Raw genomic sequence first — 27,405 nt, forward strand, 5'->3', positions numbered from 1 at the left:
ATGTGAAAAACGGGGCAACGAGCTGATAACGGACTTGCATGCCCTGACCTCGGTTATGTGCAATGGTCCGGTTTCCCAGATTCAGAACTAGACCGAGGTTCCAGTGGTATGTGTAAGCCATGCATTAAAGCAATGTTGTGCAAAACACAGCAGGCTAATATGATCTTGCACATGGCTTCTGGGGAGTACAGCAGCACACCCCCTCTACGGTCGAGACATCTGAATCGTGACTTCAACAGACCAAAAGTGCGCTCTATGATGGCTCGAGTCCGTATGTGTGCCCTATAGTACCTACGCTGAGGTACATTGTTTGCACGCCTGTAAGGGGTGAGGAGATGTGGGGAGAGTGCATACCCAGCGTCGCCTGAGGAGTGAAGAAAGGGCAGTTGTTTACATTTCCCTCTTTGATTTGCACAGGACATGATCTATACTTTAGTACATGCAGTATCTGTTGGGCCATGTATGTAGCTTTATGATTCTTATTGCACAATGGTTAATGTTGGGGGGCATTCAGACATTTCAATAACACATTTCCCTAATTTTTAATGCTTGGTACTTACCCAGTAGCCACATGTTGCCAAATTCTCCCGCAGCCATCCTCCAGACAAGATGTGACACGCGGACTATGAAGCTGTCATGGGTACTGCCTGGGAACACCGCATGCACATTAATGAACCTCCCACTGGCATCAAAGACAGCTTGCACATTGATGGAATACCATCGGTGTCTGTTGCAGAAGATGTGTGCAATGCGGCGGGGTGGCTGAAGGGCCACATGAGTACAATCAATTGCACCCAGCACACGTGGGAATTGTGCAATGAGATAGAAATCTCGTGCTACCCTTTGTCTCATGGCCAGTGTATGTGGCATTTGTATGTGGTTGTGGGCTCTAGCAGTGATGCATCTCAGTACCTGATGCAGGCACCACGACTGGTTCGCCTGGGAAATGCCCACATGGTCACTGGAGACCCTTTGGAAAGACCCAGTGGCAAAGAAATGGAGAGCAGAAAGGATCTTGAGATATGCTGGTATTGCATGTGAGCAGCAGGTCACAGAGTCAAGTTCCTGCTCCCACTCACATATCATATCCAAGATGACTTCTGGAGGAAAACGGTACCTGGCCCTTACATCTTGGCTGGACATTCCAAATATGTTGACCCTCTGTCTGAAGATCCTGTCTGCTCTCCTCCTCCTCCTCAAGTAGTTTTGCCGCATGGCAAGGGGCAGTGCAACAAACACATTCAGTGACAAGTTGAAAGGGTTTGTGTGTGTCTGCTCTGCATTTATACATGCTGCAGAGCTAGGATTGGCTGCAGTGTGTCAGCTGATGCATGGTGGGGGATGGTAGGCACTTGGACAGGTGTTTACCCTTGGCTAAAATGATCAACGGCCACAGTTCGCGTATTCCGGCCCTGAATCGGAGATTCCGGCCCGTAGGTGGAGATTCCGGCCCGTAGGTGGAGTTTCCGGCCCGGAAGCGGAATTCCTGCTCCGGGAGCGGAAATTCCGGCCCGAGTGCGGACGTAAAGTTAGTAGTCGTAAATCCATTCTGTGAATACCAAAAGTAGTAAGTTCATTCTGTGAATGCCAAAAGTAGTAAGTGCAGTCTGTGAATACCAGAAGTAGTAAGTGCATTCTGTGAATACCAAAATGGTAGTAAGTTTAGGATTTTGTCTTAAGTTAGTTCTGTGAATCGGGGCCTCTGTTTGTCAGTATTTTGTTTTCTAAAGCTCCGTATCAGAAGCATGGATTTTCTGTTAGGCATGTCAGTTAGTAGTGACTTGTTTCAGTGACAGTGTGACTGCCTTCATTAGTGGTTCATATATAAGAGTAGAATCTAGTGCATGTAAGTAAAAGTGTACATGGTTAAAACACTGTCTGAGAGGATGTAGTAGGAGCTGTTCGTAGGCGAGGACTCTGATACTTGGTCGCTGCTGTGGAGCCTTTCATCCTCGGAGGAGCAGCGGGGATATCGGGACCCTTGTGTTTTTCTACCTGAAAAGGCTGACTCCTGACGCTGGGACTGCGAGGCCCAGGGTGCTCTAGGACATCGCACCTGGCGCCTCTTCCCGGCTCCTCCCCCCATTATCTCTCCTTGATAACGCCTCACGGCCCCCGCTTCGCGGGAGCCGTTCGTAGGCGAGGACTCTGATACTTGGTCGCTGCTGTGGAGCCTTTCATCCTCGGAGGAGCAGCGGGGATATCGGGACCCTTGTGTTTTTCTACCTGAAAAGGCTGACTCCTGACGCTGGGACTGCGAGGCCCAGGGTGCTCTAGGACATCGCACCTGGCGCCTCTTCCCGGCTCCTCCCCCATTATCTCTCCTTGATAACGCCTCACGGCCCCCGCTTCGCGGGAGCCGTTCGTAGGCGAGGACTCTGATACTTGGTCGCTGCTGTGGAGCCTTTCATCCTCGGAGGAGCAGCGGGGATATCGGGACCCTTGTGTTTTTCTACCAGAAAAGGCTGACTCCTGACACTGGGACTGCGAGGCCCAGGGTGCTCTAGGACATCGCACCTGGTGCCTCTTCCCGGCTCCTCCTTCCCCTCCTACATATGGCACGCCCTTCACCGCGTTAGCGGGACGCGTGCAGGTCGCAGTCCGGGGCGAAGCCCGGGCCAAGGGCGGGCACGTTGTAGCCCGTTTGAGACCAAGAGAGACCGGACCGGGCCACCCCCCATACACCTGTGGACCAAACTGTATGTGCACTATTGTTTGCCATCTCATTGCATCATACCTTGTTGGTTGGGTACAGTGATACATAGGCTGTTTGCTGCAATTGTGGGTGCGTAAATACTACACAAATATTACACCTTTTGAAATCTTGTCTTGAGTATAATGGCTACTAAAGAGGGCAGGAATCATGCTCACAATGCTAATCTTACGGGTACTTTAGATAATTTTATAGTAAGAGCGAATTCTGTGATTGACCAGGGCATTGTCCTTATGGAACGTAGAGTTTCGCAGGACCTTGCCCTGGCTAGGCGTTCATCTCTGGGTCCTTTTGCAACCGCCCGTACCCCTAAAGCTCTAGAGGGCACATCTAACTGCATAGGTTCCAAAACAACTATGCTGCCCCTTACCCAATTTATAGATGATACATCCCAAAGCGATCTCCTGAGCTGTGATGATTTGCCAACTACCCCGAGAGTCACATCGCCCCCAGTGACGAGCCACGGACCGACTCTACGAAATAAAAAGGGTAAAACACTAGGGACGATCCCCAAAACTAAGCCCAAAGCTCTCAGTGCAACTAGCACCAAATCCGGGGGAGCTAAACTAGTAAAACGTCGAAAAAATTTGGCTCCTGAGGCCTCCACCATGGCCGCCGAAGGCACCGGTATTTGTACCCTGCACCCAGAGACCATTCATCCAAAGTCCTCCGGGGTACTTTTGGACCAGGTATACGCTCCTCTTACCACTTCGTCACAAGCTGATGGGGCCATATTAACCTCGCATCTAGATACATTGTTGCGTACTCTTCTAGGCCCCTTGGAAAAAAGGTTAGATAGCATAGTGACCCACCTCACAATGCTCGAATTACAAATCAAGGGCATCTCTGGCAACGCTATAAATAAAGTACAACCACATTGCTCCTGCAATTGTACCCCTAATAGTAGGACGGAGGGGGTAACGATAGATGCTCCTTCCACCTGCTTAAACACTCAGCCATCTATCAACCCACATGTTGCACCGCAGGTAGTCGCTGCTAACACACTTAATCTCCCTCTACCACAACATGAAGCCAGGTTTAGTGATACCCAGCACTCAGCTCCCAATAATCCAGGAATGGTCTTTCCGGCAAAAGATAGTGATAATGGAAGGCTGGAACTAAGGGGAGGAAAGGGAAAGGTAATTAGGTCTACCTCGAGACTTGATCTACCCCCGGAAGCAAGCCCTTATGTGGCTGTTCTCACAGGGGTACCAGAGATCAGTGAAGCTAGTAGCGAGGATTTTATTTCCCTTAAGAACAAGACAATACAATGGCTAAGTATCCATAGCCATTGTATTCATTGCTGTGCGAATGGGCCTGCAGCCTACACAGGTTGCACTTGGATGTAAGTATCCATAGGCCCTTGCCCCCTCATGTCAGAAGTGAGATCATTATGGTTAGAAGGGTGGGCTGGGTAGGACGCACTCCTAAAACTCTTAATGGTGACTGCGTCATAGTCAACTTCAGGGATCCTAGGACAGTAGAATATATCTGTAAGTGGGGATTTCCCCGCTCAGATACAAAAATAGAAGTATGTCCACTTATTTCCTTCTACCCTAGCGAATCTCTGACGCCACAGGAAAATGGCTGGACCCATGTACCCTATTCTCGTTGGGGAGGAGGCGGGAAGACAAGGCGAGATGCCTATACCTTGACACGGCCCTATATCCCCTGTTCAAACAGGTTTAGTTACCTTGATCAGGCCGACTGACTGGCCAGGGCCACCAATGGAACCCAGGAGAATTCTGAAAGTGTGATCATTGCCCACGAGCTAAGAGAGGCAACAAGTGAAAGTAATATGTCCTCTCGCAAACGGGAGACTTCCTCCTACTCTGTAGGGATCAGTATTGGTTCCCCACTAGAGAGAACTAGCTGTACCACTAGTGAGCAGTACCCCCCAGTAAATCTAGATAGCATCAGTACTGCCCCATCGCACTCCACTGAAACACAACAACAGGGCTGCCCATCTCACCCATTTGATTCTCTACCCCCCACCCCGAGCCATGCTGAGCACTTGATCATTACATCATGGAATGTGGCGGGTTTGAATAGTAAGTTAGAGTGCCCAGAATGGGGCACTTTTGTTGATACTTCTGATGTGATTTTGTTCCAGGAAACCTGGGCCAGGGAGGAAGCGCATAGAGTGGGGTTTGTGGCCTTCAATATCATGGCACGTTGGGGAGGCATTGGCCGCCCTTCCGGTGGCCTGACAACGTGGGTTGGTATACATTTGGGCTGTAAGGTGGAATTAATCCAGACCAACTCGGACGATATTCTGTGTGTCCTTATGACATGGCCTTCCTTTTTTAAACTAGCCGTAATCAATGTTTACTCCCTTCCTACTGTGCTGGCAAAGGAATCCAGTACTATCGGGGAATTATCAGTTTTTCTCGACTCTTTAAATCGGGATATCCAGTATGTGATCGCAGGTGATTTTAACTGTCATTATGAGCCCCTGCAAGGGCTGAATGAGGGGGCATTGATGGAAGAGGATGAGTTTTGGGGAATCCCTCCTTGTAACTCTGCTCCCGCAAAGGCATGGTCACCATTGGCCATGCAGATTATGACTTTAACTCTTCATAACTCGATTAGAGCGGTTAACGGTAGGAAGCCCTCTGATATCCCCTCTAAGTGTACTTATAATAAAAAAGCTCACGAATCCCACCTAGATTATGTTATGGTCGAGACTAGGTTATGGCCAAAGATAGTGGATCTGGAAGTACTGCTTAGAACGGATAGTGATCACAATGCCCTGATGTTGAAGATGGAATCCCCCCTTATTTTAAAAAGCCATACTGAAGTGTGTGATGACCCTGGACTTGTCATTTCCAACAACAGGAGGCGGGTCAAATGGGGGAACTTGCGAGAGAGGAGGGATGCACTTTCTAATTTATATACACTTATTCTTCCCCTCCTCACTATGGCAAGTGACATTTGGGCTCAAGGAATGCACTCAGGTGCATATGTGAATCTGCTTACCCTACACCAGGATTTGGTGGACACTCTAGCTGGTATTTTCAATCCAATTGCCCCATCTAATAAGACTAGGGTGCTCCGCCCCTCTTCCTGGTACAATGGCGCTTGTAGGAGGTCAAAAACCGGCCTGATAACTGCCATTAAAGATGGCACTGACAGGTCAATTATACGTGCTCTTAGGTACTCCTACAAAGAAGTAATGAAACAGGCAAAAATAGCCTGGGATTGGGAGAGATGGCAAGACTTAGCCTCTGCACTTGCTAATAAGGAATCGCGGAGATTTTGGGCCATCATGAATTCAGGGTGTGCCGAACTGCGCAATGCAATTGAAGTAAATCTAGATGCGGGGGTCTGGGAATCCCATTTTAAATCCCTCTACGCAGTAACCTCTGAATTAGATCTTTTGCCCCTGCACACATCTATATCTGGGGACTTTGAGGTTTTGGAATTTTCTATTGAGGATGTTAACACTGCCCTGGGAAAACTGATGAGTGGCAAAGCACCAGGCATTGACAAACTCCCTGGAGATATGTTTAAATAACAACCAAAGATTTGGGCGCCGTACTTGTGTGCTCTATTTAACACCATATTGCGCGGTGCAGAAGTTCCGGGCACGTGGTTGGGAGCAGAGATTGTACCTATTTTTAAAAAGGGCTCCCCCTTGCTCCCAGCAAATTACCGGCCCATCAGCCTCATTGATGTCCCCCAAAAAATATTTGCACAACTTATTTTAGATCGACTGCAGGAGTGGATCAATGAGAATGAAATTCTTTCCCCCTATCAAGCCGGTTTCAGGAGCAAAACATCCACCATGGATCAGATCTTCCGTTTAGTTATGCTGTATTGGAAGACTGTGTTAATAGAGGGTGGCAGCCTCTACATGGTGTTTGTAGACCTCCGCTCAGCTTTTGATACTGTGCCTAGGGGGAAACTTTGGGTTGTTCTTCGGGATTTGGGAGTCCCTAGCACACTTTTGGGGATATTAGTGAGGTTGCACACACAGAATTTTGCACAGGTTAGGTGTGCGAGAGGAGGAGTATTGTCTGCTAGGTTCCCGGTAAACAAGGGTGTTAGGCAAGGGTGCGTCCTTGCCCCTACCTTGTTCTGTTTATATGTAAATGGGATGATATCTTACTTGGACGCAGTGCCAAACAATGACGCACCTAGGCTGGCAGGCAAGAAAGTCGCGGCTATAATGTTTGCCGACGACACTCTTTTACTATCCAAGTCACCCATGGGGATACAGCGCATATTGAACGGCTTTAACAACTTTTGCTGTGAACACGGTTTACAGATCAACGTAGACAAAACTAAATTTATGATATTTAATCCCTCATCGCACACCAGACCTCCTCCTATCCTGGATTCAGTTTCACTAGAGAGAGTCCAGACTTTTCAATACTTAGGTGTGACACTAAGCGAAAATCTCTCCTGGGGTCCTCACCTTGCTAAATCCCAACTTAAATTGACCCAAATAGCGGGGGGAATATTAAAAATGACCAATGCCTCAACATTTAGGCCCATAAGTCCAGGGCTTGAAATATATAAATCTAGGGCAAGAGCAGCGGCTCTGTATGGTGGGGAATTATGGGGGCACGCTGCCAGACCCGAAATTACCAAAGTAGAGAATAGATTTTTGAGGCAGCTGCTGTTGCTTCCCCAAAGTACACCCCTTTTACCGCTAAGGCTCGATTTGGGCTTATTCCCCATCCAGGAGGAATTGTCTATTAAACCCCTTAGGTTTTGGAGGAGGTTATGGTCAACCCCTGAACTTTCACAGTACAGAATTGAACTACAGGAAATATTGAGCCTAAGCAAGGCAGTGCATATCCCCTGGCTTACATACGTCAAACAAGAACTATTGACAATGGGCCTTGTAGATATGTGGCAAAAACCGGCAATTGCCTGTAGAGAGATTTCAGGGAAATTATTTACTGAGTGCTATAGAACACGATGCTGCAGTGTATGGCTGCACGATTCACAGAATGGCACTCTGGTTAAATCATTCCTAGAGATAAAAACTGTATACTCTTTTGAAGACTATATGAATGTGATTTATCCTGTATTGGCCAGGAAGCTTTATATCCAATGGAGGTTCGGCTCCCTCCCATTAGCGAGCCTCACAGGTAAATGGTCTAAGTCTGGGGTTTCCCATTGTCCAGGTTGTGGTGCTGACAAAGAGAATGATTGTCATATTTTATTTTTCTGCCCTTTGTACAGCAGAGCCCGGAAGTACTGGATAGTACCAATTTGTAGAAATCTGGGCTTCCGGAATTGCGCAGATGCACTTAGAATCTTTAAATCTGACACTGCAGGTCATATTGTGTTTGCCCTTTCTAAGTATCTTCATGCTTTCTGGATTAAAAGGAGTTTTATAATCTCAAATAGTGCTTAGAAACACTGGTTTTTATTAGTTTCTGAAACTGCAGTTACTGTTTTAATGCTGTAATGTTTTTATGTAATTATGGATTTATATGCAGCTTTTATGGCTGAAATATTGCCGAAATAAAGAACTATTGAATTGAATTGAATTGAGTAGGAGCTTTGCCCTTTTATAAGTTCTTACAAGGCATTCACTTCAATATAGAATGCTGGATATATACGTCACCATATGTCCTTAAAACTATCCATGTACCTGTCAAAAACTTCCAATTGCATGCATTCGCTTTTACGTACATACAACTGATCCTATGACCTAGCTACAGGCTATCTTAGGGGTAACTTCTAAGTAGCACAATAGCAGAGTAAGACTTGTCAAGGGTTTTAAATAATAACTCGGCCTAGCAGTGGAATTGCATGCACAAACTTAACAGTACTACAATTGAGACATGTTGAAAGGGCTACTTGTCTGGATGGTTAACTTTGTAATGTTAGACCTTTAGTACATATCTGGATAAATGTCTCACTTTCTATCTGGTTGTTTTTTTCTATTCTTTCTATATGTAGTAAAGTCTATTAGTACATTGCTTCCTCTGGGTCTGGCTGTTTTGCTCTGTAAATATATATATATATAAGAGGTAGCAAGGACTGCCTCTTGGGTGTGCCAGTCACAAATAAGTTATTTAAGTGAGGGTGACTCTGCCTTCATTAGCGCTAAATACATTAGAGTTGTGTCTGTGCATGTGAGTGAAGGTGTAGATGCTTGAAACACTGTTTAATGGCTGTATTAGTAGCTTTGCCCTTTTATAACTACTTACATGACATTTAACTGAATGTTTAAGATTTTATGTATAAGTCAGCATATACACCTAAAAGTGTGCATGTACCTCTGCAAAACATCTATCTATGCAGTAAGTAGAAGTTAGTATAACATTTTAAATTGTGTTGATAGAATACTGCACCTTCCAAATATATGTCCTTATTTTTATATACATTGCAGCTTACTTTACACCCTAGCTTCAGGTAATGCTGAACAAATGTTTGGATGTGACTTTTACATAATAGAACAACATGTTAACAATAGAAAATCTTTATTACACTAGGTCTCAGACATATTTAAAGGGATTATTCTCTAATTGGACTACTTGGTAGTGTAAGAGCTTTATTACATATGTAAATAAGTGTCTCAGTTCCTGTCTCAAGTTTTATCATTCTTCAAATATGCTTGTTGTTAACAGGCTTATGGCGACACTGCTATCTGCAAAATAGAAATATTGGCAGTCTGATTTTAATCTTGACACAAGTGAAGAATGTTGTTTTGTAAACTTAAAAATCTGCTTTTGGGTGTTCTCAGAAAACAAACTTCTGTGTAAGTTTGAGAAGTCCCGACATGCTGGAGCTTAGCTCAGCAGATAAGTGACATATTTCTGAGATAAGTACAGCTCATCACCAAGACTAGGTCCAATATTCTTACCTTCTGAGTAATTAGGATAGAACATGCTGAAAGGGCATTCTTGGCATAACATTCTCCTAAACACTAATTTTGAAGCACTTATAAAATGTTGAACTGTAGCTGCTATTAAAAACAAAAAGCAAAAAAATATATTTGTATATTGTCTATAAAAAACGTTAATATTATATTTTTCATAAATAATGACAGTGTAATGCTATCAAATCCAATTATTACTTTACCTTTTTTACTATTGTCTTTTATACTACTTCACCATACATGGTGGTCTGTATGTAGTCATCTTCAAACAGTGGGGAAAAAACTATCGAAAGGATTGTGCAAAAAAACCCTAAAAGTGCATAGTGCATCATTAAACATGTGTGTAACTATGCTTTACACTCACTGCAATGTCTTAATTAGTTGTTTCCTCTCTATTACCTTTACTATTTAACATAAATAGATTTGAAATCATGTTCTACTACTTTTATACCTGGTGCAGTACCACAAACAAAAATGTACTCTAGTTGCTTTTCAGCATATTATGTCCACTAGGCTAAATAATAAGCAAACGAGTAATTACCAATACTGATATAATCCAATCCATTCCCCTTTTCAAGGACATCATCCCCAATAGACCAAATTATGTCCATAGAACTTTGGCTGCAGAAGCAATATATATGAATTTTGTAGCTTAGAAGGCAATCTAGCTTTGAATTTACTGTTGGTATCTTTGCAATGTGTCCATCCGCTGTTACTTAAAAAACAGTATAGTATCCAGATCTTATAGTGGCGCCTTCATGAAAAATAATAGTCACTGTACTATAAGTTCTTCCTGAAATAGATATTTGACCTGATTTAAAGTTTATAATTTCTGTTTGTAATTTTGTTTCATCTAGTCCACACTATTGTAGCATAAAGGGGCATATGTATGAAACCAAAATTTAGTCGCAAACGCTGCAAATCGCAAAAAACAGCGTCTGCGACTAAATTTTCGCAATTTCATATGTATGACACACATTCTTAGGAAAAATTAAGAAATCACAAAATTAGCGATTTCTTAGGCTGCAAAACTGAAAAATTGTGATTATGTTTGCAATTTCTTAAATAGCGATTTTTTTGACTATCACAATATAAGAAATCGCTAGCAAATGTAAGAAAAAGTCGCTAATTGCGATTTTACGAAATTCGCAAATTAAGAAATCGCAATTAACACCAATTGCATGCAGGTGGTAAACTGGTGCAAGGTACTTAAACCACCACACAATGCAACAGACCCAACCACAATGGCAGCAATGTTCGTGATAGCCAGGAGGCTGCGTATTCGGGCTCTTGCACAGAGGAGAATGAGACAGGAACGTATATTCAGGCTGCGCATCACTCTGTTCCAGCACACTGAAGAGGACATCTATGACAAGTACAGACTGCACCCACAGACCATAATGGACCTGATTGAGGAGCTGAAACCCTACTTGGAACACCCTACACGCAGGACACAAACAATTCCCACACATGTGCAGGTCCTGTGCTCCCTGCACCTCCTGGTGTCAGGGAGTTTTCAACGGGTAATAGTGGAGGTTGGTGGGGTGTCACAGAGTGCACTTTCGCGCTTCTTACATGCCTTTCTAGATGCAATGCTACAGAGGCTCTCACAGCACATATACATCCCCACCACCCAACAGGCATTACAGCAAACAAAACTGGACTTCTACCAGATAGCACGTTTCCCCCACGTCATTGGCTGCATCGATGGGACCCATGTGGCCATCACACCCCCATCAGCAACTGAATATGTCTACAGAAACCGGAAATGCTACCATTCCCTCAATATACAGATGGTGTGCAACGCAAAGTATATCATCACTGACATTGTCCCCAAATACCCCGGCAGTACACATGACTCTTTCATCTTTAGACACAGTGGAATACACAGACGTCTGAGTGCTGGAGAATTTGGGGAGGGATACCTGCTAGGTAAATACATGGCACACATCAATACATCCACTACATCACTTGAGGGGGGGGACATTGACTTACCTATTGTGTCTATCCCTGCAGGTGACAGTGCCTATGCAGTGCGGGACTTCATCCTGACCCCATATCTGGATCCTGCAAATGCAAGTGAGAGGAGCTACAACAGGGCACACAGATCTACACGCAGTGTCATTGAGCGTACCTTTGGAATCCTGAAGAGCCGCTTCCGGTGCCTGCATAAAAGTGGAGGCGCACTGCAATACAGCCCTGAGACCTGCTGTAAAATCGTGGGAAGCTGTGCAATGCTACATAACATGGCAATGAGGAAAGGCACCACAATTGATGTGACCGATACAGACACATCGGATGACGAGCGCCCTGCTCCCCCTGCCAGACCTGCATCAGGAGTCGGGGCAGCTGCTGGACGCCAGAGACGGACTGAGATCACACAAAACTACTTCTAGGTGAGCAATGATGACATGAGACAAAAAAGCTTGATAATGTGTGCAGTGTTTATTCACACTTCACAATTATGAAAATTGTAGCTGTCCCCAGCACATGTTATGCACACAGTGCAGGTAAAGCACAAGTAACTGTGCACACAGCATAGTAGGGTTACTTCACCCTGTTTGCATTAAGTGTCACCGCACAGTTCACCTCCTTCGGTGACGCATTGGTGGTGTTTGGCGTCCAGGCTGAGTGCCCCCCATGGTGTTCCCTTGTCCTGCACCCTGTCTGGCACTGCGTCGTCTGTCCCCTGGCAATGTAGGAGTGATGCTGCTCCTACTGGAGGTGTCTTCACTCTCGGCAGAGGCCATGAGCACGCTGCCACCTGCGTTGGCCGTCTGCAGCTGCTCCACAGCAGTGGTGACCTGTGCAAGTCCTCGGGCTATATCCTGGCAGCAGTGCGCCATTTCGACCTGCATAGTCATGCTTCTGCGTGTGAGGGTGCTGGTGGTGGTGCAGAGGCGGTTCACGGCCTTTGTATAGTTGTGAAGGCGTGCATTGGCACGTCGGCCAGCCCTATCACTGGCGGCCTGGTTGTGCCTCAAAGTGTCACAAAGGTCACGGATGGCACCTGCCATGGCCATGATGCCCTCCCCCATGTTTTTCTGGTCCTTGTGGATGCGGCATAGCTGCCTATTGATTGACCTAAGTGATTTGCTTTGCAGGCGCTGTTCCTGCAGCATGCTATGTTCCAGGCCTGAGAAGATGGATTCTTCGGCTTCAGTCGCAGTGCTGCTCCTGGGCCTTGACCTGCGTGTGTCCTGTTTTCGAATCCTTGGCCTTGGTGTGTCCTGTATGGGCATGTGTGACACACCCTGACTCCCCTCTCTCCTGTCACTGTCATCCCCTGTGGCCGGTAATTTGTCCTCACATGTGTGCGCTTCCTGAGCTGGATTGGAATCTGCTCAGTTTCGTCACTGGAGTCCTCAGGCTGTGCAGCCTCCTCTCCCTCTGCGCTCTCTTCACGTGCCCTGGATTGTGCTGTGGATGTAAAGGGGACTACATGAGTTTGTGTGTTTGTCTGCAATTGGCAATCAATAAAGTTCCTACAGTTTGTTTTGGCTAACCTCTGACACTGTATCATTCACTTATCCCCAACCCACATGTTGCATTAGATTTCCTTTGTCTCATGGACACACTGTCAGACATAGTACTACAAGTCCCATGATGCATTGCTGGGTGTGCTGTAAGACTTGGACTGGAATGATATTTTGTGAGGTTACTATGCGCATTTGGGGAAGTGTCCATGGAATGGGGATGAGTGCAGATTGATTTTGCATGCATCTTACCTTGGCTGCTGGATGCAGGGTCGGAGCTGTCTATGTCAGCCACAACACCGACGCTCTCAGGCAGGAGAGTGGACTCCACAAGCTCCTCGTGGGGTGTTGGCTGTTCTGCTGTGGATTGTCCTCCTCCAGTCTGATTTGCGTCCTTCAGTCTGGCTGCCACCCTCTCCTTCGACCTCTGGCGCATGTCATACCATCGCTTGCGCAATTCTTCAATGGTACGATTGGTCACTCCCACTGCATTCACCTTACTTTGGATGTCCAGCCAAATTTTCCTTTTCCTCGCCTCTGGGACACGCAGTGCCTTCTTGCCTTGTGGCTCAGGTGAACAGGTGCAGGAAATCACTCCAGTTTCCTGTTTGTGATGTCATCAGGCTGCACTTGGATTGCAGATTCCTGTTTTTGCGATTTCTTAATTTGCGAATTTCGCTATTAAGAAATCGCAAATGAGGTTTCTGAGAATATTTTGCGATTTTTAAGAAATCGCAAAATATTTGCGATTTAGTTTTTTACATCCCGCTTTGCGAATCTCAATTTGCTAATCGCGAAATATCGCAAATTGGGATTCGCTAAACGGGAGTTTGATACATATGCCCCTAAATGAGGTATTTTCCACTTATTTGTATTTGCAATGTAGACATCATGTCTACAATTTGAACAGGTCATATTTTGATTTACTGCTGACTAGACCCCCAGTTGAAGTTAAGAGTACTGTTAATGGAAGGGGTAGGAATAGCGTAAAAGATTTTTTGCTGTTCCCTTCACGTTATTCAGAGATGATTCTCGACTTTGTCATACATGACATAGCAATTAGCGATCACTTTCCTTAAAGTGTCACTCTGAATACCAACCTTCTCTCTCAACATGGGGTTACACAAAGCGTGTCAACTATGGAAAACATCAATATCTCCCAGCGCAATGAGCTTGCTTTAAGATGGTCCACGGTAAATCCAAATACTTTTTTAGAGAAATTAATTTCTATACAGAGGGCTGCTTTTGAAATTTGTCTAGTCAAGTCTGCAGAGGCACAGAAAAGTATCACATCCTTTGAGCAAATAAGAAAAGTATTAGTGAAGGGCTAACCGTTAATCGGAATAAAGGTGGAGCAGGGAATTGCGGGTGGTGTGACACAGACCATACAAAGGCTTTAAGAAATTGAAAGTTAGCATTAGGTAAGCAACCTAGGTCTACCCGGAAGTTCTAAAGTGTAGACATGCTTACAAGCTTGCAATTAAACACCGTGAAAAAGGCCTAAAGAAGGAGTCCTGGAATCAACTACTTGAGGCTAGCCTGACAAACAATAATATTAATTTCTGGCGCATTATTAACTCATTCTTCCTTAATACAGCTGATAGTCCTTGCATTGAGTGTGTTATTACTGAGGCCGAATGGTTAACCCATTTCATTAATCTTTATTCACATCAGAAGGCTATTATTATTGCCTCTGTAACAACAGCTCCGATGACTATTTCTACTATAATCCCCCCCGTCTGACCAGATTTACCCTGACATTTCCTTGGATAAGGTTGTTTTGGCTCTGAAGGTGAGTAAAGGAGGTAAAGCTCCGGGCCCTGATAGGATCCTCATTGACTTGTTCAAATCCAATACTAATCTTTGGGGTCCCCTTTTAACTTTACTCTTCAGAGCATGCCGGAGTGAAGGACTTTTATGTACATGGCCTGAGTCCCTTATAGTCCCCATATGCAAGAAGGGCAACCATAATAGTCCAGCACAATACAGACCTATTTCTATGCTGGACTCCCTAGTCAAGGTGGCCGGACGCATCATTCTAGGAAGATTAAAGTACTGGACAGAGTCCAATAGTCTCATCTCGGATTAGCAATATGGGTTCTGAAGAGACGTGGGAACTACAGAGCAGGCTATCAATTTAAACTTACTTATAGGGAAATACGTGCTCTTTAAAAGAGGTTGCCTGTTTTTAGCATTTGTAGACTTAACCTCCACGTTTGATTTTGTGGTGCATGACAAATTATGGTCTGTAGTCAACATGGGTGTAGACCAAACAATCGTGAACTTCCTTAGAGACATGTATGCATTAGGATGGGGCAGAGTACTCTATGGCCTATTGGGAGAATGTACTCAACCAATTAATATAGAAAGAGGAGTTCGCCAAGGCTGCATACTTTCTCCATTCTTGTTTAACCTTTATCTTAACAGCCTAGGCAGAACCCTTGCTTGTAAGTGCACAGACTTACTCCAAGTAGGGCAGCGTTCGATTCTGGCACTTCTATATGCCAACGAGACTGTATTAATGGCTCGTACCCCTCTTGGCTTATAGCGACTACTTGATGAATTTGCACAGATTATGCAGAACCTGAGTTTGAAAATTGACCTCAGTAAAACCTTTGTGATGAAACTCGGGAAAAGATTAACAATCTGCCGTGACATTTTTATTGAAGGTCTAAGATTTTGTTTGCATCCACCTTTTCTTACCTAGGCATTTTATTAAACAAAGATGGGAATTGGAGTAGCGTGATTAAGTCAAGGAGGCTTCAATTTGTCACGAGCACCACAGCTTTGTTGAATTTTGTTAGGAAGCTAAGTTTTAAACACCAGAGAGAAAGAATTACCATCTATAAGACCAAATGTAGACCAACCGCCATGATAGGTCTGAGATTTAGGGATATGCGAATGCTGATCTACTCCAGTTAGAGGAAAATGTACTTCTGAGGAATCTCCTTGCCCTTCCGAAATGTTGCTCAACTTTCGTTTGCCACTTTGAATTGGGAGTGCCCTATCTAGCAGACATGATCAAGATCCAGCCAGTTTTGCTCTGGCACAAGATCTGGTCCTCTGATTATACAGTGCTTAATTGTTCTATTATAGAGTACTGTCTTAGATCAATGTCTGCAGTTAAAATCCTCTGGCACAAATTTGTGTGTGACTTTTTGGTTGACATTGGCAATCCTGAGTTTTTTATCCCCCTGAGCTCTTGATTAGTATCCAAAGAAAAGCCCTTAAATCAAAATGTTTATCGCTACTTGAGGATTTGAGGCTATCTAGAGAGATAATGAAACCTTCGGTCAGGGAAAAACAGCTAATTCTGACCAGCCATGACATGCAACCTTATCTGGCTAATGTATATAACCCACGCCATAGATTTGGGCTGACTCAATTTTGGTTGGACATTTTCCATTGCTGCAAAATTTTTTATACCCCCGGTTCTGCATGTTTATATTAATCCGAATAATCTATTAATTGTAATATTATTAATTTGTTTGAAGTGATGACTCAACAACCATATTAACCAAAGAGTTACACGTGGGAATTGCACCTTGCATGGCTATATTAATTGTAAACTAACTTGAGTATGCATATTAATAGTAGAAAACTAGAATATTGCATGTTATATGTCGCTTTGGTGATGTATTTGTGATTTGTGATTTGTGCTTTATTCAGTGAGTATAAACTGCTATGAGTGCTGCTTCTGCTAGATAAATACACAAACATATGGGTATTAGCAAGGGGATAACATTTTATTAGCCATTTCTATGTTTTAATTACGTTTTTGTGTTTCTTTTGCTTAAGTTGACCATTTCGGCCTATACAAGATGGCTGAACGAGACGTTAAACGTGACTGCCCTGACAACACGAGGTTCTGGGTGAAGTGCGCAGGCGTCACCGCCAGCAGCAGTGACCTGGATCTGACCCCGGGAGAACATGTACCCTTCAAGGACGCTCCGGGAACCCATCCAAGACAAAAGACAATGCTTGATTTAAAAACCGGAACCAGCAAGTGCGATGACTTCATTTTGCGGACTATGTGAGAACTTCACTTCACGACCCCAAGTTGACCAATCCGGATTCTCTAAACCCCGATCTTGATACTTTTTGATATTATTTTCATTATAAAAGTAGGTAGGAAATCAGGATTGGGATAGATTCGCTGATCGCTTGCTCTTCTTTGACGAACTAGATTTCCTGACGTTATGCTGACGGAGAGGACGGTGACACTGCTGGACAGCTGTTATCCTGAATCTTTGAGAGACTGAATTGCGGCCTAACTTTGCTGAATAAATTCTTCTTTGACTGATTGACTTAGAGGACGACTTTAGCCAGAATAGGTAAATATGATGCTCTGAAATGATGATGATGATTTCTAACGTTTCTTGCAATATTTCTTAGATAAAGAATATTTGATTAATTGACAAATGTGTGATGTCGATTATTTGAATAAGAAAACAATAGTAAAGAAGTAATGTGTAGATAGACGAGCTTTATTCAATAAAATTATAGATAACAACTAAATGATCCATCTCCTTATGAGAGGGATATTTTAGAAGTCTGAGGGCAATGTGTTTAAGGTTAAGGTAAAGGTATTCCTCTCATGTCAGTGTTTGGAAGCGTATTTTCCCTCAGAAAACAGATCAACGGAGTGTAAGTATATTGGTGTTATGGGCCCCACCAATGAATGTATTTGAGTGAATTGGAATGCCGAGGTAGTTGGTCTGTGCCGAAGAGGAAATAGGACGTCCCGCGTTTTCTGGTAGGAAGACGATGGTTTTTATTGTTTTGGTTTGGGAATATTGCTTGTAAATAGCTTATTGATTATTGGTTATTGATATTGGTTTATGTACTAACACTCTATGGTGAGTCGTGTAGAGTTTTATGTTGTTTGCACGGCTTCTGGGATGTAGGAAGTCAGAAGTTTGTAACGGTTCCGTAGTAGAGCAGAGGTAAGCACTGTTCTCAGGAAAGACGGAATTGTTGTTATCCTGTAGGTACACAGGAGAAACGTGTGATGATTGAAGTTGCACGACGCATTGTCTGGGTTCGATTCGGTGACATCGCCGTGTGTTGCCATTAGAGACATTTTCTGTGTGAGAGAAGTGTGTATGATAGCGAAGGTTACCTGTGAAATTCTGGTCTTAGGTACCAGGGATCCAACTGGCATTCCGATAACGCTTATCACTGGAAAGGTAATAGGTACTCTCTGAGCTTGTTAGAAGGACAAAGGAGAGGTAAGCGCTGCTTTGTTAACGTATGTCATAATTCTGTAGTAGGACAGACTGTTCACTGTTCTCAGAAAAGACAGGATTCTGTGTGAATGTACTACTTTTTCTTGTATGAAAGTGCGTGAACGGAATAGCATTTGGGTTAATTGTGAAACTCTGGTTTTATTTCTCAGGAGCATTGGGTCTCCAACTATGTGTCTTAATTCTGGAGAAATGGTTAGCTAATGCTTGTTAGAAGGGTGAAGTAGAGGGATGTGCTACTTTATCAACGGAAGTAACGATTCCGTAGTAGGGCAGAGGTAAGCGCTGCTCTCGGGAAAGACGGAATTCTCGTGAGAAAGGTCTATTGCTATTCTTTGGTTAGCGAAGCGGACAATGGATACGTTTTATGTTCTTACTAACAGAATTGTAGAAATTGAAACAAAAACTTACTGAGCAGATTTGTAAAGGAGGGGTAGACAGGAGCAGGAGCTGCCGCAGCGGCTGCTGACGTCAGAACGACCGCGCTGGGATTGGACAGTTGGTCAGAAACGTAAAACGCTCCGGATTGGTGCATTAGTGTGCGCCGCGCTAGGAGTGGAGAAATACAGGGTGACGTAAACGCTCCCTATTGGTGCGTTAGTGTGAGTCGCGCTGGGATTTGAGAATTGTGACAGTGACGTAGACGCTCTGGATTGGTGCGTTAGTGTGAGTCGTGCTGCAATTGGACAGAGTAGCGGTACAGTCGTAAGGAGAAACTAGTAAGACACGAAAGAAAGGAAAATGGATTACGATCCACCAGAAAAGGAGAAAAAATCATGGTTTGGTAAATTTAAGAAGTGGTTTAAGAAGGACAAACCAATCATAACTAGGGAAGGACAGTTACTTCCTCCACCGAAAACCCCTGCATCCTTTATGGTTGCGAAATATGGGTATCATACCTGTATTTGGTTAGACAACTGGGTTAAATACACTGAGAAAGACGGAGTATTGGCTTTTCCAGAGCATGGTTCATTTAATTTGGCAGTTTTGAGAAATTTGAGAGAGAGAATGATGAATTTTGAACCGAGACCTAGACCGATTCAATTTGAGGCTTTGACGGAGTGGGAAAACGAAATGCATGACCGAGGAAGACAGAGAAATGGTAGAGGATATAGGTACCTGTTTGGCAGATCGTACGGACATGAGACGCATGATGATCGAATGAGAAATTGGTGGAATGCGAGTATGACTGAGGGTTTGTTTTCCGTAAGAACAGCAGGAGAGAATGAAGGACGAAAGTGTGTAGAAAAGAGGCATAATGTGGAGTCAAGAGGGTACGGAGTGAATGAGTCTGAGGATGATGTTCTTGATGATATGTTCTATAAGAATCCAACACCATACCGACCAGAACCAGAAATATTAACTCCAAGTGCCCCAATAAAAGAAACAGTACAAATCATAAAATCGGAACCAGAACTCCAAGATTTGGGAAGAAACAAACCTATTAGAGAGGTAGAAAAGAAGTCTGCAGGAAAATTGGATGGAGAAAATTCAGAAGAATTAGCAAAAACAACCCTAGAATTAACGGAGAAAATAAGAGAATTGACTAAGAATTTGGAAGCGGTAACTGTACCAGTAACGATAGGGCCAGTAAAGCCTATTTTTGACAAGCAGAAAGCCAGCGAACATTGTTTGACAGTCCCTTATAAAAGTAATAAACCGGTTGAACAACCAAGAATGAGTCAGAGTGAGAATCCATGGAGACAGACTATGAGTATGATTGAACCGAATTTTTCAAATAATCCATTTGTAGGTCAAAACTGTGCAGAGAAACGTATGACAATGATAGAGACAATGTCAGAAACTCAAAAAGATTTTGGACAAGGAAATGTAGAGAAGCCAGTAGGACCGTCTACAGAGGAGTTGAGTGAATGGTTGAGAAGCTTGCAAAAGAAAGACAAAGAATCCCAGTCAATAGATATAGCTAAATTACGAATGGTACTGGAAGAACTAATAGTAGGAACTATCCCGACAGAGAAGTTAAAAACGTACCAAGATGAGGAATTGTTATTTCTGTGCAAAAGTGTAACATGGAGAGCAAAAAGTCTTCATGAAAGATTAGAAGAAGTGGCAAATGAGATGGGTATTGATATTGAAAAGGTAAAAGCCTTACAGAAACCCTATCGAGTAGATTTCACCGAAAAAGACATTGAAAACATGAATACCACAGGGCGAATAGGTCAGATTAAGGATATAATTATTTTGTAGAGAAAATGGGGAGATGTGGACAAATGGAAGACAGATGGTATCGTAAGCGAGACGAAGTTTCAGACAAAACGTTTTCAGCTTATCCTGTGAGAGAGAAAGAGAAGGTTGTGACAGAATGCCCATTGAGAGAGATTCTGGGAGGAGGATATGTGCATGTCCCATGGACTAGACAGGATATTTTGTCATTTACGAATGACTTCCCTCAACTGCGTGAGAAAAACCCGTTGAATGGTATAGACAGGTGGACAGATTTGTGAAATTATCCAAAGTATTGTGGATTGATCTGTATAGCCTGTTTGACATAATCGTACCAGCAGATATATGGACAGAATGTAAAATAGTAATAGATTGGCCGACACAGGAATACCCAAGGGATCCTAAGACAGGAGCTCCAGACCCTGAGGTAATGAAGAAATACGAACAGGTTATGGCATTCCTGAAGAACAAGGTACCCCCTAAAGAGACAGATTGGGTGAAATTTGACAGAACACATCAGGAAAGCAAAGAATCAGTACATGCCTATTATGAGAGGTTAATCTTAGCATTTAAACAACTCAGTGGAGATGAAAATTTGAGTGACAAGGATTTGAGTCATTTTTTATACAGATTTGTATATGGTCTTCGTCCAGAAATTAGTGAAATGATAAAACAGCATACGGTAGAGTGGCAAAATAAGAAGTATTGAGACATGCTAAATATTTCAGTGATGAAATTGAGGCAAAACAGCGAAAACTAAAAGAGAAGGCAATGTGGGCACAGGTAAAAGTAGCAGAGAGACAGGAAGCACAATTAGCGGAACAAGCTGGGTCAAAACAAAGATTTAATCCTGGGAAAAATAAAGGGAATATTGAGGAAGCTAAAAAGAAATTTCCGTGTCATAATTGCGGTAGGATAGGGCATTGGAAATCCGAGTGTAAGAATCCATCAATTACAAATGATGAAAATTCATCCTTGAATCCACAGGTGCAGAATGAGGTGAGTGGTCAACATGAACGACAACAGCAGGGTGTAACACAACAGAATCAGGTGCCAAAACCACCTTTTCCACAGAACAAAAATTGGCAGAAGTATAGTAAGGAGAATGGATTCTACAACGAAGAACAGGTAAATAAGCCGCAACACGCTAGTGCTGCTTCGCAGTATTGGCTGCAACGCGATGAAAGCGATTCAGAAGAAGGTTATTGACGGTGCCGAAGGGAGGAAGAAGAGTGCGTACTTGGTGCAACTCTAGAAGTAGACCAGACAGGCCCATTTGTAGATGGAAAAGTTAATAATTGAAATATTACTTTCCTAGTTGATACTGGTGCTACTCGATCAACTGTTAGATTAGCTGATGTTAAGAATCTTCCTCTCTCGGATGAAATGATCCAAGTAGTTGGGGTCTCCAACAGACAGATTAAAACTTACCTTACAGAACCAGTGAAAGTCAGTATAGGGAAATTTTCTGAAATGCACAGGTTCGTAGTGTGTGACACTAGTCCTGTGAACTTGTTACGTAGAGATTTATTGTGCAAGATGAATTGCACTATATTTTGTACTCCAGATGGAATAGCCTTTGAAACACCAGATGATGATGTGTTGTATAAAATGACATTGGCAAATAGAGAGAAAGAGGTTACAGGAACCTATGCTGTATTCAACCCTGACGAACTACCAAAAGAATTGAAACAATTAGTAAAAGCAGAAGTTTGGGACTTCACAGGAGAAGATGTAGGATTGATGAGGAATGTAGATCCAGTAAAGGTAACTGTAAAAGAAGGAGTATGTTATCCAAATGTCCCACAATATAGATTGACCCCTGAAAAATTCGAAGGAGTTACTCCTGTAATTGAGAAAATGATAAAACAAGGATTTTTGAGAGAAATAATGAGTAGCCCATGTAATTCACCAATCATGGGACTGAAAACGCCTAGTGGGAAGTTCAGAATAGTGCAAGATCTGAGAAAGATAAACAAAATTGTTGTACCATGTTGCCCCATTGTACCGAATCCATCTGTGATTCTATATCAGATCCCTCATGATGCAGAATGGTACACAGTGATTGATTTGTGCCATGCTTTCTTTTCCATCCCATTGCACCATGACAGTCAGCAAATTTTTGCATTTCGTTTCGGTGAGCGTATTTTGGCGTGGTGCCGAATTCCACAGGGATATACAGAAAGCCCCTCAATATTTAATATTTAATCAGCTATTGAAAAAGTCTTTGGAAGTACTAGTCCAGTATATCGATGACCTACTTGTGGCATCGAAAACTCGTGAAGCTTGTGAGGTAGACACAGTAGCTTTGCTGAATCATTTGGCAGATGGAGGACTAAAAGTGTCACCATCAAAATTACAATTTTGTAAGAAAGAAGTCCAATATTTAGGACACAGCATTGAGAAAGGACACAGGAAAATAACCATAGACAGAATCAGGATCATAAAAAGAATGAGTCCACCAATGACTCAAAGAGAAGTGAGAATGTTTCTGGGAATGGTTGGATATTGTCGTCAGTGGATAGGCAATTTTTCATTGATTGCAAAACCTTTGGTACGTCTGACAAGAAGTGATGTGAGAGATCCTATTGATTTGAACAAAGAGGAGTTGGCAGCATTCAAGAAGTTAAGAGAAGGATTGTGTGAAGCGCCTGCATTAGGTATTCCTGACTACGATAAGGAGTTCGAGTTGTATTGCAGTGAGAGAAATGGATGTGCACTCTCTGTTCTAGTACAGAAGGATGGAAAACTGAGGAAACCAATTGCATATTTTTCATCCATGTTGGACCCAGTAGCTGTAGCCCTTCCTGGGTGTCTGAAAGCAGTAGCTGCTACATGTCGAAGTTTGGAACAGAGTGAAGGAATTGTGATGATATATCCTGTGAAAGTGTTTGTACCTCATGATTTGGCGATTCTTTTAACAAGGAGTCGTACTCAGTATATGACGCACAGTCGACTGACTAAGTATGAAAAGGTCATTTTGGGTGCAACAAATGTGAGTCTTGTGAAATGCGTGAATGTGGATCCTTCAACATTGTTGCCTGACGTAGAGCATGTGGAGGTAAGAGATAAAGCAGATCATGATTGTTTGGATGTCCTTGATTTCTGTACAAAACCAAGACCTGACATAAAAGATAACCCTTTGCCAGAAAGTGATTATGTCATGTTTGTTGATGGATCTTGTTTGAGAACAGATGATGGAGTGCTGAGTGTAGCATATGCGGTGTGTACAGTTGCAGCTGTGATGGAAGCATTTTATTTGAAAGGAGTAAGGTCGGCCCAAGTAGCTGAACTTATTGCCCTGACCAGAGCCTGTAAGATTGGGAAAAGTGTGAGAGTAACTGTAATAACTGATAGCCAGTATGGCTATGGGGTGGTCCATGACTTCGGCAAAATTTGGCTACAAAGAGGTTTCCTGACCTCAAGTGGGACTCCCATTAAGAATGCTGAAGTGGTTGGAAAGTTGCTTGAGGCAATACAGCTGCCTAGGCAATTGGCTGTGGTAAAATGTGCTGCTCATAGTCGCAGTGGTGATTACATTGCCACTGGAAATAAATTTGCCAATGACATGGCACTGTATTGTGCACGAAATCAGAATTCAATCAATCGGGCAAAGGAAAAAGAAACGATTTCTTGTTTCCCAATGTTTACTAACACTGTGGGAACATGAGATGAGGTAAGACAATTGCAGGAAGAAGCAGGAGAGGAAGAAGTAAAACAGTGGGTAAAAGCAGGATGTGCACCAAGAGAGAAAGATCTTATGTGGGTCTATCGAGATGGAAGACCAGTTATGCCTGATAGCATGATGTCTGCCATGGCACGGATGTATCATGGACAGGGACATATAGGGAGAGACGCCATGATTAGGTCTTTTAAACAAACTTGGTATAATGCCAAGTTCAGGCTTGTGGCGGAGAGTATTTGTCAAAGATGTCTAATTTGTCAGCAATACAATCCTGGAAGAAAGACAGTGGTGAGTCTAGGAACAATAGGTCGAGAGGGAGGGCCTTTCACCAGAATGCAAGTAGATTTCATTGTGATGCCTCCTTGTAACAGGTTGAGGTATGTTTTGGTAATGATATGCCTATTTTCTAGGTGGGTGGAGGCGTTCTCAACAAGAAGAAATGATGGAATGACAGTTGCAAAATTATTGTTGAGGGAATTTATACCTAGGTTTGGGTTCCCAGTAACAATTGAATCAGACAGAGGAGGACATTTTCATAATGAGATCATAAAATTGATTTGTGAAGCATTGAATGTACGACAAAAACTGCATTGTGCCTACCGACCAGAGGCTTCTGGTGTAGTAGAGCAAATGAATGGTACTATCAAAAACAGAATAGGGAAAATGTGTTTAGCCACAGGTATGAAATGACCCGATGTCTTGCCTCTGGTACTCATGACTATTAGATCAATACCAGACAGAACTACTGGTTTGAGTCCTCATGAGATCCTCATGGGACGCGCAATGAGACATGTATTTATACCAGTCAACAAGCTGATGACAATAACTGATGACATGGTATTGGAATACTGTAAAAGCCTGGCTGACGCAGTTCATTCTGTGTTTCATCAGGTTGGAGCGGATGCCACCACTCTTGAAAAGAAGCCAGCTCATGATCTAAGCCCAGGGGACTGGGTATGGATAAAAGTACACAGAAGAAGAAACTGTTTGGTTCCCAGGTGGGGAAAACCAAGGCAAGTCATCTTGACTACAACAACAGCTGTGAAGTGTGCTGGATTGAAGAACTGGATCCATGCAAGTCATACCTTGAGAATTCCAAATCCAGTTGATTGTAACAAAGAAAAGGACAGTGGAGAAACAATAAAATAAATCTGTGAGAAGGAAGTGCCAGATGAAAGATTGAGAGAAATCCCACCTGAAACAACACCTTTAGATGGACAGGTGCCAGATACAGAGAGAGAGGGAAAGATCATTTAGTTATTTATTTATTTATTTTTGCAATTTATTAAGCGCAGCGATTGCCCATGGGCGTCTTGGCGCTATAACTTTCAGTAATAAAAAGGATGAAAATATAACAAATACAGAAGGCATGTTTATTGGTTAAACAGCCAGGTTTTTAATGATTTTCTAAACTGAAAAAGGGATTGACTTAATTTGATATGTGGTGGGAGCGTATTCCACATTTTAGCTTCTGAAACCACAAAACGTCTGTCTCCCCAAGACACCGTTTTTGTGCGTGGGACAGTGATTTGTAGACTAGTCGCGGATCTTAAAGATCTGGTAGGTTGATATAAAGTTAGTTGATCTTGAAAAACTTGTGGGCCTTGTTTGTTTAGTGCTTTGAAAGTGAGACATAAAGTCTTGAATTTGATCCTATTCTTAACAGTAAGCCAATGATAATCCCTGATGGTTTGGCTAATAGAAGCAAATTTAGGAGTGTTGGAGAGCAATCTTGCCGCCGCATTCTGGATTGACTGCATTTTTGCTGTCACCCAAGTTTGAGCATTTGCAAAGAGGCCATTACAATAGTCCAGAGACGATAGAACTAAAGTACTTACCACCGTTTTAGCAGCATTTTCAGGTAGGAACGGGATGACCTTTTTGACAATCCTTAATTTCTGAAATGCAATTGAGGCCATCCGATTTGCATGAGAGGCGAAATTAAGTTTGTCATCAAAGACAATGCCTAAGTTCCTGACTTTAGATGCCGGAGTCGGCAACGTTCCCATGGATGGAGGCCACCAGACGGATGACCACTCTGGGAACAATTTCCCAAAGATGATCACCTGAGTCTTCTCAGAGTTTAATTTTAGACAATTCTCAGCCATCCAATCTCTAACTGCCAACATACACCTGAAACCTTGCCGCCACCTCCTCCCCATCGTTCTTAATGGCAAGGACAAGCTGGGTATCATCCGCATAAGAGGTCAGGCTCATCTGGTGTTGTTTAATAACCCTCGCTAAGTCCGACACATAGATATTAAAGAGTGTCGGACTTAGAGATGAGCCCTGTGGAACCCCACAAGGTAATGCCAGACTAGCAGATTTAAAAGGGCCTAGCGTCACTACCTGTGTTCTGCCTGATAGGAAGGATGCAAGCAGATTCTTGGCTTTTTCTTGAATGCCTAGATTTCCGACACGGTCAATCAAAATAGAATGATTGACCGTGTCGAAAGCCGCCGAGAGGTCCAGCAGTATTAATACTGCTGTCCCACCTTGATCTTTGATGACTCTGATGTCATCAGCGGCTTTAATTAAGGCCGTCTCCGTGCCATGAAACTTACGGAAACCAAATTGTGTGTTATCGAGCAATTTATGTTGTTCAATGTATTCTGCCAGCTGGTAGTTTATAGCTTTCTCCAAAATTTTTGCGAGAAATGGCAGCCCAGCAATTGGTCTGTAGTTTTTCAGCTCCTCTTTATCTAGCGAGGGTTTCTTAAGAAGAGGTTTAATTGTTGTGTTTTTTAGGCTGTCTGGATAGATCCCTGTTCTGAATACAGTGTTACAAACTAAGGTAACAGTCTCTATAATTGTTTCCAGGACTGGGAGAAGAATTTTTGGGGGACAAGGATCCAATGCCGATCCTGATTTTATTTGTTGTATGATGATCCGCATGAGTGCAGTATCTATATCTTTGAATTGGTCCAAGGAACAATTCAACCGACCATGATTACAAAAATTAATATCTACCTTATCCTTGGACGTGAACTCTGCGTAGATATCATTTACTTTAGTAAAAAAGAATTTAGCTAAAGAGTCGCAAAAACTCTGCGAAGAGGCGGGGACTAGATCTACTGCTTTACCTGCCAACTGCTGTACTACTCCAAACAGTTGTTTGCTGGAGTTCTTAGCATTCTCTATTTGTTGAGCATAGAACTTTTTTTTCGCCTCGTTAATCATTTTTTTATAACAGTGTAAAATGTCTGTATATTTCCTTCTGCTCTCGTTGTCATAGGATCTACGCCAGCGACGTTCCT

This window comes from Triturus cristatus, chromosome 5_1 (assembly GCF_964204655.1).
Source record: "Triturus cristatus chromosome 5_1, aTriCri1.1, whole genome shotgun sequence".
Classification (NCBI taxonomy): domain Eukaryota; kingdom Metazoa; phylum Chordata; class Amphibia; order Caudata; family Salamandridae; genus Triturus; species Triturus cristatus.